The sequence below is a fragment of the Protopterus annectens genome, chromosome 2.part2, assembly GCF_019279795.1.
Source record: "Protopterus annectens isolate FY-2018-M chromosome 2.part2, PAN1.0, whole genome shotgun sequence".
Taxonomy (NCBI): Eukaryota; Metazoa; Chordata; order Ceratodontiformes; family Protopteridae; genus Protopterus; species Protopterus annectens.
This window is the reverse complement of record NC_056730.1, coordinates 144,321,029-144,336,622: the sequence shown is the minus strand read 5'-3', so window position 1 is coordinate 144,336,622 and position 15,594 is coordinate 144,321,029.

The window sequence follows — 15,594 nt, the reverse complement described above, 5'->3', positions numbered from 1 at the left end:
TCCTAGGATCATAGGAAGTTACTAGGCTAATGGCCCTAGGGCCCTTACAAGCCTAGCCAAGTTCTACCCCTATTTCCTCAGTCAGCACCTTTCACCCTTGTCCAAGAGGGACACAGTTGTAACCCCTGTGGTGGATTTATGGTTACCCATCCAATCTTCCAGACTGCATCTGAAGAGGGTCAATGAGGTGCTCTATTTGACATGAAGTGGGAGTCTGTTCCAAAGATGTGGTAGCCTCTGGGAGACAAATCTGTCCCTCAAGCAGGTTCTATTAATGTCACATACCAGGTTAAGGTCTTTAGAGCTAGTAACCCATGTACCATTTGACTTATGGAGATGTAGCATTCCAGTAAAGTAGGGTCAGAGATTGCCTTGCATGCAAGGTAGAAATCGCCTCTGAGTAGTCTGTATGAAATAGAATAAAGTGACAATGATTTCAGATGATCCAAATAGGACAGATGCTGAAGACCTTGAATTTTCCTTGTGAGGAACCATTGTGGTCTCAACAATTGCTGCAGGTGCTTGGAAAGGTATATACCAAAAGGAACATTGTACTCAATTATTCGCCTGATGAGGGAAGAGTACAGGGAAGTAATAACCTTTTTTTTCTGCAGGCAATGCCCTTACTTATGTGATGAGCAATATAGCATGCCCTTCTTACCACTGTGGCAACATGGTGGTAAAAGGTAAGGTTGCTGTCAACCTGTGTGCCCAGGTCTTTCATCACTGAGTGTGTACTTAAGGTGTTGCTATTGATGTGGTAGCTAGCAGGAACATCGCCCTTACTGAAAGGGATGATAATACATTTTTTGGCATTGAGTTTAAGGCCATGACATTGGCACCAATCATTTGTTTGTGTAAGACCCTCTTGTAGGATGTTGACATCATTTGGAGTGTCTATGACCGCTCCCAATTTGCAGTCATCAGCAAACTTTCTCAGCCACAGACCTTTAGTTTTTGCTTGTAATTTGGAGAAATAGATTCCAAACAGTAGAGGTCCCAGGACTGATTCCTGTGGAACACCGCTGGTTACAGGTCTGCTGTTGGAGGTGGAATCTCCTGTTTGGACTATATTGGATCTATCAGTGAGCCAGTTAGTGACCCATCTAATGATATAAGGGTTGATACCTAGCTGGATGAGTTTGTTAATGATGACTGAATGGGGGATAGTGTCAAGTGCCTTGGCTAAGTCTAGTTAGGCTGTATGCACAGATTTCCCCTCATCCAGGCCATGGTGACTATCTCAAAGAAGTCTACCATGTTTAACAGGCATGTTCTCCCTTTGACAAATCCAAACTGAGTAGGGTCAAGTGTCTGGAGATTACATATGTCTTTGTTAATAAGGTTCATGATGATTCACTCCATGGCCTTGCAGATTAGGTTAGTCAGGTTAAAAGGTCTATAGTTCCCAGGATCAGTGGAAGCACCACCTTTGTACAAGGGAATAATGGTGGCCGCTTTTCATGCAGCTGGGGTGAAGCCAGTGCTTAGACTATTATTGAAAAGAGTATCCAATGGTGTTGCTATTTCTTGTTGGAGGCCATGTAGGATGCAGCCTGGGATGTCATCAAATCCCATAGATGCTGTGTTCCTGGCCTTAAAGAGGGCATTAATGACCTATTCTTTAGAGATACAAGGTAGGAGACAGGTGATAGGGATGTCATGGGGCTATGTGTGGCGGGTAGAGGACAGTGAAGTTTTCATAGAACTTGTTGGCCAACAGGATAGCTATGTCAAGAGGCCCAGTATATGTGGTATCATTAATTACCAGTTCGGCACAAATCTGGGCCTTTCCTTTCAGGTTATGGATGTAACTAAAGAATGCTTTATGGTTGTCTTTAGTTGAGGAAGCTAACTTAGATTCATAGTTTGCATTGGTAGATTTCACAAAAAGTCTTATTTGCTTGATTTAAGCTGATGAGGGAGTGTTTCCAGTTTAGGGCCCGCTCCCTCTTACTCTTAGATAGAAATTTCTTCATCTTATTGTAAAGCCTGTTAATGGCAGTTGTCCACCAGGCAGGTTTGCTCTACCTTGAGGAGCTTGATTTGGTCCTATCAGGTACAGCTGAGTCAATGCAGTTATGCAGGTGCTTGTATAAAGCATTGGTGTAGAACTCGGCATAGTTGCCAGTTCCATCTGGGGGGGGGGTGCAGTGAAGCTATTTATATCATCCTGTAAGAATTTATAATTTGCTTTGGAGAGTTTTTTTAGTTTAGTTGCTGCTGTGGGGGGGGGGGGGTCATTTGTGATAGTTACTTCAAATGAGACTGATATGGGGTCAGATCTCAACAGGAAAGACCTTGCAGTGGAGGTTCTACTGTGGTCCCCCATATTAGTAAGCACCAGAGCCAGGATGCTGCACCCCTTGTGGGGGTGTCAATCAGCTGGTCCAGGGCACTGGAGTTAATGAAGTCAAGAAACCTTTTGCAAGTGAGTTTGAGCACAAGTAATTTACCCAATCAATAGATGGGTAGTTAAAGTCACCCAAAACCATGGTATTCGGATGTATCTTGATAAACTCATGTAGACCCAAATAGGCAGAGTGGGTGTCCTGATTCATGGAGGGATTCTGTAGCTGACAATGGCTTGAATAGGTCTCCTACCAACAGTTAACTGCACCTGAAGTATCTCCAGGGAATCATGCTGTTTGACCAATCTGGAGGTATAATGATTAATGAAAACAGATACATCGCCTCCTCTGGTATGCACACCTTCACTTTGTGGTCTGAATGTGTGAAAGGAGGTATAACCTGGTATGGCTGGTGTGCTCTCCACATCCTTGAACCAGGTCTCCATGACTCCACAAATGTCTGTGTCTTCCAAGGTGACACCATTCCCGGTAGTTTGATATGATACTTTGAAGTGTGCATGAGTTACACATATTGCAGAAGAATCACCCTTACATCCACCTAGGAAAAGGATAAATGGACACTGGGTTGACAAGAATGATTATACAGCAAGCATAGGAAATGTCACTTTGTGTACATATATGGTTCTACAGCCACAACTGCACTTAAGAGATGCTACATGTGCTACGGAACATATGAAAACTGTCACCACATATACTTCCAAATGTGAACTGAAGGTGGATGAGCTAGTTATAGGCAGGTGTTGGGCAGGTTATGTTTGGAAGCATAATCAGTTCAGACAGGTGGGCACTTATTATCTGTTGTAGTACATTAATCATAAGCAATGCAAACTGTATGTTAGGATGTGCACAGAAAGAAAACATAGCCAGTACAAGCAAAGTAAGCTGTCATATGTGTTTGACCTAACTCACCTATTTTGTCATAGCACAGGTGATGCTTAATAGTCTCTGCAAGTGGTGGATGACACTACTATGAAATTAGCATATGCCTGAATTGGACAATCATAAAGATATTGTTTGGACTGCTTAATGGGTAGGTCAGGCACCTAGATATATCAAGTGGAGATTTGTAATAATATTTTTGCAGGGTAAATAGGATGTTGCACAGCTGTGCCATGGTGTATGACATGGCAATGCTTAAATGACTGACTGGGGTGTGGCACATGGAAGAGGTGCATTCATTCTTCAAGGTCACAGAACGAGTCAGTGTTAATGAGGCAAATGACCTAAAGTGGTATGTACCTGCTACTGCATATATAAATGCAAAAAGTGCTGCATGTTGTATCGTATCATATAGGTACACAGCAAATGCAGATTCTGTGGTATGGAAGGATGAAGCCCTGACAGTGACCCACCAGGTATTGGTTCAAATTGTGGGTGAGGACAGAGGACAATCTGGTGTGAGGGTGGAGATGAGGAAATGCCTCTTAATGCTGGCTCACTGATCCTGGCATAGGTTGTATTTCCTATCTTGTTTTGATCCCTCACAGAATAAAATAACTCCAGCTCATGTAAGCATAGTGCTGAGGATGCATAGGTAAAATCCCTTACAGGGTAAGGTGTGAACATGGTTGCAGATAGGTGCATAGGTGTCTACTGGGTTAACTGCCATAGGGAACTCTTTAAGACTAATCATGCATCCCAAATTTATCTAACAAGTTTTGGTGCCCTAAAGGTTATTTTAAGGGATATATGTAAGTTAGAGCTTGGGTGGTCAAGCATTTTAGACTGCCTGTGTCCATTAGAGACTTAAATGCCAGATCAGGTGTAACTTTCCAATTTCCCATCCACTAGTCCAGATTATGCTTGAATTAGATTATGTGGATTTCTGTTCCAGAGAAGGGGTATTCTCTGAGATACATATCTGTCCCTCCAGCATGTCCTATTTATGATGCAAGCAAAGTTTAAGTCTCTAGATTGGGTACTTCTGATTCTGTTTGCTCTAGAAATAGGCAAAAGGTCCATCAGAGTAGGATCCAAGAGTACCTTCTATACCAAAAAACAAGGTGAAACTATGGGTAGAAAAGAACACGACCACTTTTTCTTAGCATTTTCATTCTCTTTAATGTTTCAACAAAAACTTCATCAGAAAAGTTTGTCATACACACACCCCTTAAAAATACATTCAAATAATCATGTGATAAAGACAACCAATGCAAACAGTCTAAAAGTGGGCATTGCCCCAAAATCATAATATTATTGGTTACTAGTTTTTCATGCTCTAAAGTCCATACAGTTAAGTTTGGTTAAACAGTATTACTTGTTAGCAATTGATTTGTAACTGAAATACCATAAAAATTTCATCTTCAAATCCTTTGTCTTAGTAAAAAACACCTGATATTAATTAATTTAAAACAGGGAGTTGATCGGCATTCAGCCTGATCTGCCAGAGTGTCTCTTTACACCCTAGTAATGTCTTAATGTCACCACTGAAATCCTCGACAGAAACAGACTCTAATACAAAAATAGAACATTTCTTGAAATCTTTACATGTAACAGTGTGCTTAGCCAAAGCATTACAAAAATCCTTCTTTCATCTGTTTTAAACATTTGGACGTGACTATACTGGCTAGAGAGAGATATGACTGTTCATCCAACCGTGTGGTGTATGCAGCTATTTGTGAATCATGTTGTTTTTACATAGGCAAAACTATTACACAATTAACAAGAAGAATCTACGAACACTAGTTAGTCATCAAGAAGAAGGATTTTTGTAATGCTTTGCCCAATCTGTCACCACAGGTTTTCAGCTAAGGGGGTACTGTTAATTTCCAGGGACTTCCCCTTTGCCAAAAGGGATTAATTTAAGTCTGTGCTTTGGCACCAATCATTTGCCTGTGCAAGCCCTTTTTGTAATATGTGAAATCGTTGGGGGACTCAATGATTGCACCCAGTTTGCAGTCATTCATAAGCATGACCATAAGCAAATCACCCTTGACATCCACATCCCACCCCCACCCCCCAGTAAGGAAACCTCCTTAAAAAACTTCTCCAAAGCCAACTTCAAGCTACTGAAGTCAGAAATGACAAACTTCACAACACCCACACAAACGGGATCTGGAAGTTCGACTGCAGAATCCTACACTAAGGCACTGTACGAGCACATCCACTGGTGCATGAATCATGCCATCCCAAATAGAACCAAGATACTCTTCTCCAAAAAAAGGAAGCCAGTCTGGTGGTCCCCTGCTATAAACAAACTATACAACAGAAGGAAGAAACTGTTGCAAAAAAGAGGAAAATCCCAGTATGCAAAAAACTCCCTCACCAGCCTCAGTAAGAAGTTGAGATCCCTCATAAAATCCTCAAAAGCTAGTTATGAAAATAAAATTGCCAAAGATTCCAAAGACAACCACAAGGCATTCTATAGTTATGTCAAGAATCTAAATGGCAATGCTCAGATCTGCTCTGAGTTACAACAGAATGGCATTAAATATACTGATCCCAAGGATATTGCCAATATCCTTGCAGATCGATTTAGTGCCAACTTCACCCCACTCTCACCCCCTAAAGGGCCCATCTCAATACCAAAAGATTGCCAAATTCCGATAATCATGGCCACACAGGTAGAAACCGCACTCTCCAAAGCTAAGAATACAGCATCCATGGGACCAGATGACATCCCAGGCTGTGTACAACATGAACTACAAAATGAACTGGCACCTCACCTGTGTGTGATGTTTAATCATAGCCTCACCTCAGGCTTCGTGCCCACTCCCTGCTCCACAAGGGAGGATCCACCTTGGATCCCAGGAACTACCATCTCATCAGTCTGACAAGCCTGATTTGCAAGGGCATGGAACGCATTCTCATGGAACTTATAAACAAAGACATCGGCAACCTTCAAACACTAGACTCCACCCAGTTTGGGTCTGTGAAGGGCCGACCTTGTCTCCTGAATCTGATTGACTTATTCGAATCAGTCTCCAGAGCTGTGGACGAGGGTAAGGCAGTCCACACAGCCTATCTGGATCTCGCCAAGGCCTTTGACACCATCCCTCACTCTGGAATCATAGATAAACTTACTAAGCTGGGCATAAATCCCTATGTCACTCGATGGGTTGCTAACTGGCTTACTGACAGAACCCAGACAGTAAAAGTAGCCGACTCCAAATCCAGCTCCAGACAAGTGACAAGTGGAGTACCTCAGGGTTCAGTCCTGGGACCACTCTTGTTTGGCATCTACTTCTCTGAAGTACAGGCCAACACTAAGGGACTCTGGCTAACAAAGTTTGCAGATGACTGCAAACTGGGAGCCATTATTGAATCCCCAAATGATGTGGATATTTTACAAAAGGGCCTTACAGAAACAGATGTCTGGTGCCAGAGCCATGGGCTCAGGCTTAATGCCAAGAAATGTATAGTTATCCCCTTTGGAAAAAAACATGTGCCCATGAATTACCCACATAGGTGGCAGGACACTAAACATCAAAAGTGTGATGAGAGACTTAGGGACACAGGTGGACAGTGGTCTCACTTTCGATAACCACACTGCCACAACAGTCAGGAAATCCTTCTATGTGGCACACCTCATCACTAAGGAATTTTCATCCAGAAAAAAGGAGGCCATTGTCCCACTGTACTCATCCCTCATTAGACCCATTATAGAGAATAATGCCCCGTTTGGTATGAAACTCACAAGACATCTGCAACAGCTTGAAAGGCCACAGAAATACCTCACTAAAAGAATCACAGGCCTAAAGCAGATGCCATATACTGACCGTCTAAAAATCTCCAGCTATACTCTGTGACATATCGTCTACTCAGAGGCAATCTCTGCTTAACATACAAGGCCATGTCAAACCCTGAGCTGTTGGACATGCTCCACTTAACGAAATCCCAATCCCTCAGAGCAACACGCTCCAGGGATCTAAACCTTGTCATCACAATGAACAAAACATGCTGGAGGGATAGGTTCCTGACCCAGAGACTCCCCATACTCTGGAATAGACTGCCCATACATATCAAGCAGAGCGCCTCTTTGGCCCTCTTGAAAAGGAACCTTGATGATTGGATGGGAGATAGAAAATTCACCCCGGGGATCATGTCAGTTGCCCTGCTAGACAGGGGCCTGGAGAAGTAAATATTGTGGGAAGAAATATCCAGGGAATTGTTATGGCTAGGCTTGCATAGGCCCTAGGGCCGATAGCCTAGTACCAACCTATGAACCTATGAACCTATAAGCATGATCTACCCTTAACAAAGACAAATTTGGTCGTGTCAAGGGTTTGAAGGTCACCTATGTCATTGTTGATAAAGCCCATGATGACTCTCTCCATGGCCTTGCAGATAAGGCTGGTTAGGCTTATAGTTCTATAGTTCCCAGGGTCAGTTGCCGGACCCCTTTGTGCAAGGGAATTGCTACTGCTGTTTTCCGCTCTGCTGGGACAAAGTCAGTACTTAGACTGTGGTTGAAGAGAATGCCAAGTGGTTCCACTAGATCCTGTTTTAGACTATTTAGTAGGCAGCCTGGGATGTTATCCAGTCCCATAGAGGCTGTGTTGTTGGCCATGGAGAGTGTGGTTATGACCTGATCTTTGAAGATACTAGGTAGAGGACTGGTGAGTATGCTTTGGGGTATGTCTGGTGGGGACAGGGGGGTGAAGTTTGTGCCATATCTGTGTGCTAGCAGGTTGGTGATGTCCTCAAGGTCAGTATGAGTTGTGCCATCCACTACTAGTTTGGCAAAAAGTTGGGTCTTCCCTTTTAGATTTCTAAAATAGCTAAGGATTATCTTGTGATTATTCTTTAGCTAGGGATACTAGTTTAGCTTCATAATTGGCTTTACAGGACTTTACAAAATATCTAATTTTCTTGTTCAAGCTGTGCAGGGTGTCCTTCCTCTGCTGAGTCAGTTCTCTCTTGTTATTAGACATTAGTTTCTTTCTCTTGTTGTATAACCTATTTATTCTTGATGCCCACCAGGGTGGCTTGTTTTTTGTGAAGACTTGTTTTGATCCATTCAGGTACAGCCAAGTCTATACATTTGTATAGGTGTTTATACAGGGCACTTGTGTACTTCTCTGTATAGGAGTCATTGTTGACAGTGGTAGCAGAGGGTTTAAAATTATTTATGCCATTGCTTAGGAGGCTATACTTTGCTTTGGAGACATTTTTCATTCTCTTTGCTCGTGGGAGGGGTCAGGTATGATCTTTATTTCGAATGAGACTGATCTATGATCAGACCTTACCAGGGAGGGTAACACACAGGGGGCAGTGCAGAGACCCCCTATGTTGGTGAATACTAAGTCTAGGACATTCAAGCCCTTTATGGAGGTTCAGAATATCTGGTCCAGAGCATTTGTATTAACAAAGTCCAAGAACCTTAGGGCAAGCATGTTTGTACTCATATATGACTCCCAATCAATGGAAGGATAGTTGAAATCACCCATAACCAAGGTGCTTGCCTGTATAGTGAGCGACTCAAGTAGGTCCAGGTAAGCAGAGTGGTTCTTGTGGTTCATGGTGAGGGACCTATATATAAAAATAATATGGAAAGGGGTTTTGCCTACAGTTCGTTGGACTTGGAGTAGCTATAGGAAGTTGTACTGTTTGACCAGTCTTGAGGTGTCTTTGTCTTTAATGAAGATGGTTACACCTCCACCTTTGGTTCTTTCATGCTCATTTTGAGGTCTAAACATGTAGAAGGCATTGTAGCCTTGCTTGGCTGTTGTGCTCTCTGCAGACTTGAGTCATGTCTCTGTGACTGCACAGACATTGGCATCTTCCAAGGTAAGAAGTGATTCCAGTGAGTGCAGTTTCTCATTTAGACTCCTAGCATTAAGCAGCATAACATTCAGTTTGTCTCTAGTGTATTTTTTTACATCAGGAATTTTGTTGTTATGACATTACCTAAAAAGGTACTATGGGTGATGCACGTACCTTTGCCAGTAACCAAAAGCCAAGAGGCGGCAGGTGAAGACAATCTCTGGCAAAGCAGTGTGATCTGTCAGCCATATCTTCACAGGCTAACAGATACTGGATCCCCTGGATTGACACCAGAAACTAAGCCAATTGTTGAAGTCAATCATTTTTTTGTTTATATTGAGGCATCATCCTGGGTGAAGGTAGAATGCTGCTTAGGGCTAGGTACATACCTGCCTGGGACACATAATCTGAGAGCTCAAGCATGTCTCTCTTCATATAGGCCAGTGTGGTACATCTGAAGTCATGCACTCCAACACAGACTATGACAGTCATAACAGTTGTTGTTGAGAGACTTAAGTGCATGTGTAATCTGACAGATCTTAGCACCTGACATGCAGCTGACAGTAACCTTCTCCTTGTCCAGCCTGGTGAGGAGAACATCTGTGTGTCTCACTATGGAGTCACCTATGACTAAGACATTTGTTTTTGAGGTGTTTTACCTTAGGGGCTTATTGGCTGAGACACTGTTGTGTGTATTATTATGTGTAGTTGAGTCTGTTGGGTCTGCAGTGTGTGCAGTAGGTTTGCACTTGGGAGGTCTCTGATATTTAGGTAGACTTCTAGCAAGTACCTCCACGTATGTGGGCTTATGTGTTGTGAGCGTGCTATGTGCAAGAGGTGAAGTGTGTGTGTGCTGACAACTTGTTTGATACCTGGTTTGTTGCTATGTGAGAGAATTGATTCCAAATTTATAGTATAGATACATCTCTGACATGTTGTATTTGTTTGTTTTAGGAGTAACTGGATGTCAGTATACATGAGGCAATTGCTACATTGCCTCAGGATGCCCATGTCAATCAGGCTGGCTGGAGAAATGGTGGGAAACTGTAAGTCCATTATGGCAGGTATATACTGTAGTAACTAGTGGGGAGTGGGCTAGATGGACCAAAACTGAGGTGCTCACAGGGCAGCAGTGCAATCTCTGAGCAGCTCCAGTAAACTGAGTGCAAATCCATGCAAACAGGATGCTTAAATACTAGTGAACGTAAATGATTTTCAACATTGTAACCAAAGGGAAACCCAATACTGAGCCTTATTCCAGCAATCCACACCTCAGATGGGTCCTTGGCTGCACATTTCTGCCATAAGGGTACAGGGGGGCCTTCTTAATGTAAGTTGACTGGTTTTAGTGCTCAAATGATACCAAACAATCTAGATTCAACAAGCCTCCCATGTTTGTGAGGACCTGATGCAGTATGTTTGTTCTAGTGAGCATATGGACTTTCTGGTCCAGAGTGTTTGTGTTTACAATTCCAGGAATCAATGGACCTGCAAGTTTGGGGTTGTGTATGATTCCTAGTTTATAGAGAGATAGTTAAAGTAGTCCATAAATATGGTAATAAGTTAAGTGGTGAGTGTCTCCAGTAAGTTTAAGTATGATTTATGGATTTTCTTGGACACATAGGGGGGCCTGTCTATTGCAAGGATATGGTGTGGGACTTTGCCTGTTGTAATTTGTATAAGAAAAAGCTCAAGTGCATCATCCTGTTTAATCAGTCCAGGGGTGAGTTTGCTTTGGATGTGAACTGAGACACCTCCACCTTTCGTCCCTGTCTGTGCATTAGTTGGCTTAAAAGTGTGGAATGCATTGCGGCCCTGCACAGTTGGGGTGTTCTCCACAGCTTTAAAATATCTCTTAGTAACTGCACAGATATCCATATTCTTCAGGGTTAGGAGAACTTAGGGGGTGTAGAGTTTCCTGCTTTGACCCCTGGGATTGAGCAGTAACACCTTTAGATTTCTTTGGGCTGGCTTTCCCATGTTGAGTCAATTTGGCATTGCTTAAAAGAGAAACTCTGCAGGAGGATAATATTTCAGCCAATATTCAAATGCATAGATGGAACAGGTACAGATCATCCCTGGCAAAGCAGTATGGTCTGTCAACCATATCATCCCATGCTGACAAATATTGTACCTCCCTGGAATGACACCAGAAGCTAAGCCAATTATTAAAGTCAATCCTCTTCTGTCAACATCGTAGCATCATCCTTGGTGAAGGTAGAATGTTGCTCAGTGTCAGGCTCATAGTAACCAGGGACACATAGTCTAAGAGCTCCATCATATTTCTCTTCATATAGTCCAGGCAGGTATGTCTCAGGTCAATTACACCCACATAGACTATGACTAAGTCATACTGCTACTTGTAGTCTAATGACCAGAATGTGTGCATAATCTGGCAGATCCTGCCTCCAATAGACAACACTGACTTTCTCCTAACTCAGCCTGGTGATTGGAGCATCTATTTGTCTCACAGTGGAGTCTCCTCTGACAAAAATATTGAGTTGTCATGTCTTGCAGCCTTATGAGCTTTGACATTTATGTTCCATGAGATGTGGTTATATGTGTTGTGGTGGGTATTGCTTTAGTAGGGTGCTTTTGTGGGTGCTGTGGATGTTTGTTGTAGATCCAATGTCTGGAATATGCACATGAACTACAATGATGTCACTGCACACTGCATTTGAAGGTGGCATTGCAGCACAGATTGAAGAGGTGCATTGTGACATGTTAAATAGTGTATGGTAGGGAACATCATAAATATAGAACTAGAATATAATTAAGTGCCTCAGCATATGTTGGTCTATGTGTCTGATTCTTACTGTGAGTGGTGAGTGTAATGTGTGCATTTCTGGCAACCTGATTAGTATTATGAGTGCTTGCATGTGAGAGCTTTGCCTCCAATGACATTGTGTAAATACATCACTCTGTTTAAGAATTAGTTGCTTGTCAGTAAACATGAGGCAATTGCCTGAGGATGCCCATATCCACCAGGCTGGCTAGTGAGATTGTAAGAAGTCCATATCTATGGTTAACAGTCCTTTTTTGGTAATCAGTAGATTTTTGCAGGCGTATAGAGTAATATTAGGAGCATGTAATCCAACACATGTGGGGCAGTGCTCTTCACTACACAGACTAGTTACTCTTTGGATAACTGAGCACAGGGTAAGTCTAAAGGGTAGTCAAAGCTAACTTTGCTAACTTCACGGCATCCATGTCAATGGAAAATAGATGCATGGCTGCCAAACCATACACTAATGCACTGTACAAACACGTTCATAAATGTATGGAACTAGCCATACCCAACAGATCCAGGACCCTCTCCTCCAAAAAAAGGAAGCCAATCTGGTGGTCTCCTGCCATTAATAAACTCTACAACAGAAGGAAGAAACTGTTGCAGAAAAAGGTGAATTCCCAAGACTGGAAAACTCCCCTTATTAGCTTCAACAAAAAGTTGAGATCCCTCATCAAAACCTCTAAAGCAAGCTATGAAGGCAGAATTGTGGCAGACACTAAAAACATCCACAAAGGCTTCTATAGTTAAATCAAGAATCTCCACGGCAATACCCAGGTTTGCTCTGAGTTACTACACAATGGTACCTACTATAGTGAGCCAACAGATATTGTCAACATATTGGCCAACAGATTCAGTGCCAATTTTACCCCTCTCCCCCTCCCAAAGCACCAATCACAATACCAGAGGAATACCAGGCCCCCAGCATTACTGTAGCACAGGTTAAAGCTGCATTGTTCAAGGCCAAGAATACAGCTTCCATGGGACCCGGCAATATCCCTGGATGTGTTCTACATGAGCTACAAAGTGAACTGGCACCACATCTGTGTGCCCTGTTCAATCACAGCCTCACCTCTGACAGACTCAAAAAACTACAGCTATTCTCTGTCTCATATTGTCTACTAAGAGGCAATCTCTGCTTGACTTACAAAGCTATGTCTGACCCTGCTCTATTAGAAATGCTACATCTAAAGAAATCCCAATCCCTCAACACCACACACTCCAGAGACCTCAACCTCATTACCACAATCAACAGAACATGCTGGAGGGACAGGTTCATAACTCAGAGACTGCCCATGCTCTGGAACAGACTTCCCATACATGTCAAGCAGAGCACCTCACTGGGCCTCTTCAAAAGAAATCTTGATGAGTGAACGGGAGATAGAAAGTTCACCCCGGCGATCACTCCAGTGGCTCTACTCATTAGAGGTACTGGGAACTAACTTCAGGCGGCACGATGCCAGGGCACTTCTATGGGCTAGGCTTATAAAGGCTCTAGAGCCATTAGCCTAGTACACACCTATGAAAATATGAGTTCTACGTGTTTGTGTCTATACAGGGCACTGCTAAAACCTGCTGCTTGGGGCCAAGCTTTGCTCAAATGCAATGCCTCCATAAAGGCTAAAAACAACCAGTAAACAAGTAAAATGACCCCTGGTCACTCGCAAGCATAATTTAATGTTTTTTAAATAATGCACATCACAGACTTCGGCCAGGCTACCCTCCACTACCACCCAAGAGCAACATTAAACTTTCCTGGCTCTTAAATCATAAAATGCACCTGAAGTGAAAAAAGTAACCATCTTAAACAAACAAAGCTGCCTAAAATGCAGAAAGAAAATCAATTTAATCAGTATTTTAAACAATAGGTACAGGGAGATGGCAGGAATGGAAAACATGCTATTTTAAATACAGTGGAAAAAATACTGCATTTTAAAATGATTTAGAGTGTTAAACTTAACAAATAATGTGTACAAATAACATTAGTACTTGTATTTGACTTGAAAAAATGCAATTTAGTAATACTACAAGATTCACTCTGGAAACTTTGAAATGGTCACCAAGTGAGTTTAAGCTCTGCAGAAATGAGTCAAGCTTCTCACAATCATGATGCTTTTAAAAAAGGCTCCAAACAACCAGTAAACAAGGGAAATGGCCCCCGGCCAATCAAAATAGGTACAGTCTAAGGTTTCCTAAGTGTTTTACAGTAGAGAATTAGACCAGTTAACCTCTACTGCCACCAGAGAACAGCGCTAAGCTTTGCCGGCTCAGAAATCACAAAATGGACCTAAAAGTGAAACAAATAACCAACTTAAGCAATAATGCTGCCTAAAGTGCAGGAAACAAAATCAACAACAATCTAAACAGCAGATACAGCAAGATGGCAGGAGTTCATAAAATACAATTTTAAATGCAGCAGAAAAATACAGGACTCTAAAATAATTTAGGGTGCTAAACTTAACAAATATGCACATGAACTGCAATTATATCAGTGCACACTATGCTTGAGGGTGACATTGCAGCACAGATTGAAGAGGTGCATTGTGACGTGTTAAATAGTAGATGGTAGAGAACATCATCAATGTAAAAAATATAGGATAGAATACAGCCTGTGACAGATGAAGGGGTTGAGTCACGAAAGAGCTGTTATCTTTTATGCTAATGCATCTATGTATAAAATAATGTATTCTACCAGATGTCGTCAATCCAACCATCTGCGCAACATAGAATATTTATTTATTTATTTTAGTTTAGTTTAGTTTAGTTTAGTTTACATTTGTTGACCGGGATAGTCCGACTGGATTCATGTTCATTTTCAGCGGAGGCCCAGGGAGAAAAGCTCCAAGGTAAGCAGATAAGATTACTAAATACAATATATACACTGGTTACATACATAACACTGATTACATACTTAACAAGTTATACAAATTCCAAGGTTAGAGACAATCCCGGGTGTATGTCCAGGTTATGTAACGCAACTAAGCTAAAATTACAATGTTAACACCATACTAGAGGAGAGTTAGTCAGGTTTGATACATTGACATAGCCAGTTTAGTTTCAAATATTGTTTGAGTCTTTTCTTAAATTGACTCAGGGTGGTAAGTAAAGTAATATCAGCTGGGAGTGAGTTCCAGGATCTACCTACAAAGTTGGCAAAGAGAGAGTCACCAGCGGAGTTATTAGTTTTGATATTTTGAACTAGCAGTCTATTGGAAGATCGAAGAGGTCTAGGATTATTATAGGGGCTAATGATGTTTTTAAGTACAGGAATATTATCCGGATTATAAAGGATTTTATATGCCATAATCAGTTGGTTATACTGGATTAAACTGGGCAGTTCTAGCTACCCAAGCTGGTTTAGATTGATACAGTGGTGTGTCCTATAAGGCAGACCAGTGGCAAATCTGGCAATGTGGTTGTAGCTGGTAGAGAGTTTGTTAAGAACAGACTTGTTTAAGCTAGTGAGTAAAGGGGATGCGTAGAAAAGAGTTGAGAGTAAATGAGAGCTTACTATGGCAATTCTACCAGGTGGGGTTAGGAAGGCTTTAATTCTGCAAAGTGACCCTAGTTTTTGTATTGATGGTTTTCATGGTTTGACTAACATTCAGGTCAAATTTAAGATTATTATCTATGATAACACCTAGTAGTTTTGTAGAGGTGTCTGGGGAGATTATAGTGCCATTATTGGATTTAATGGTAAAGGTAAATGCTGCGGACCTATGAGTTGGT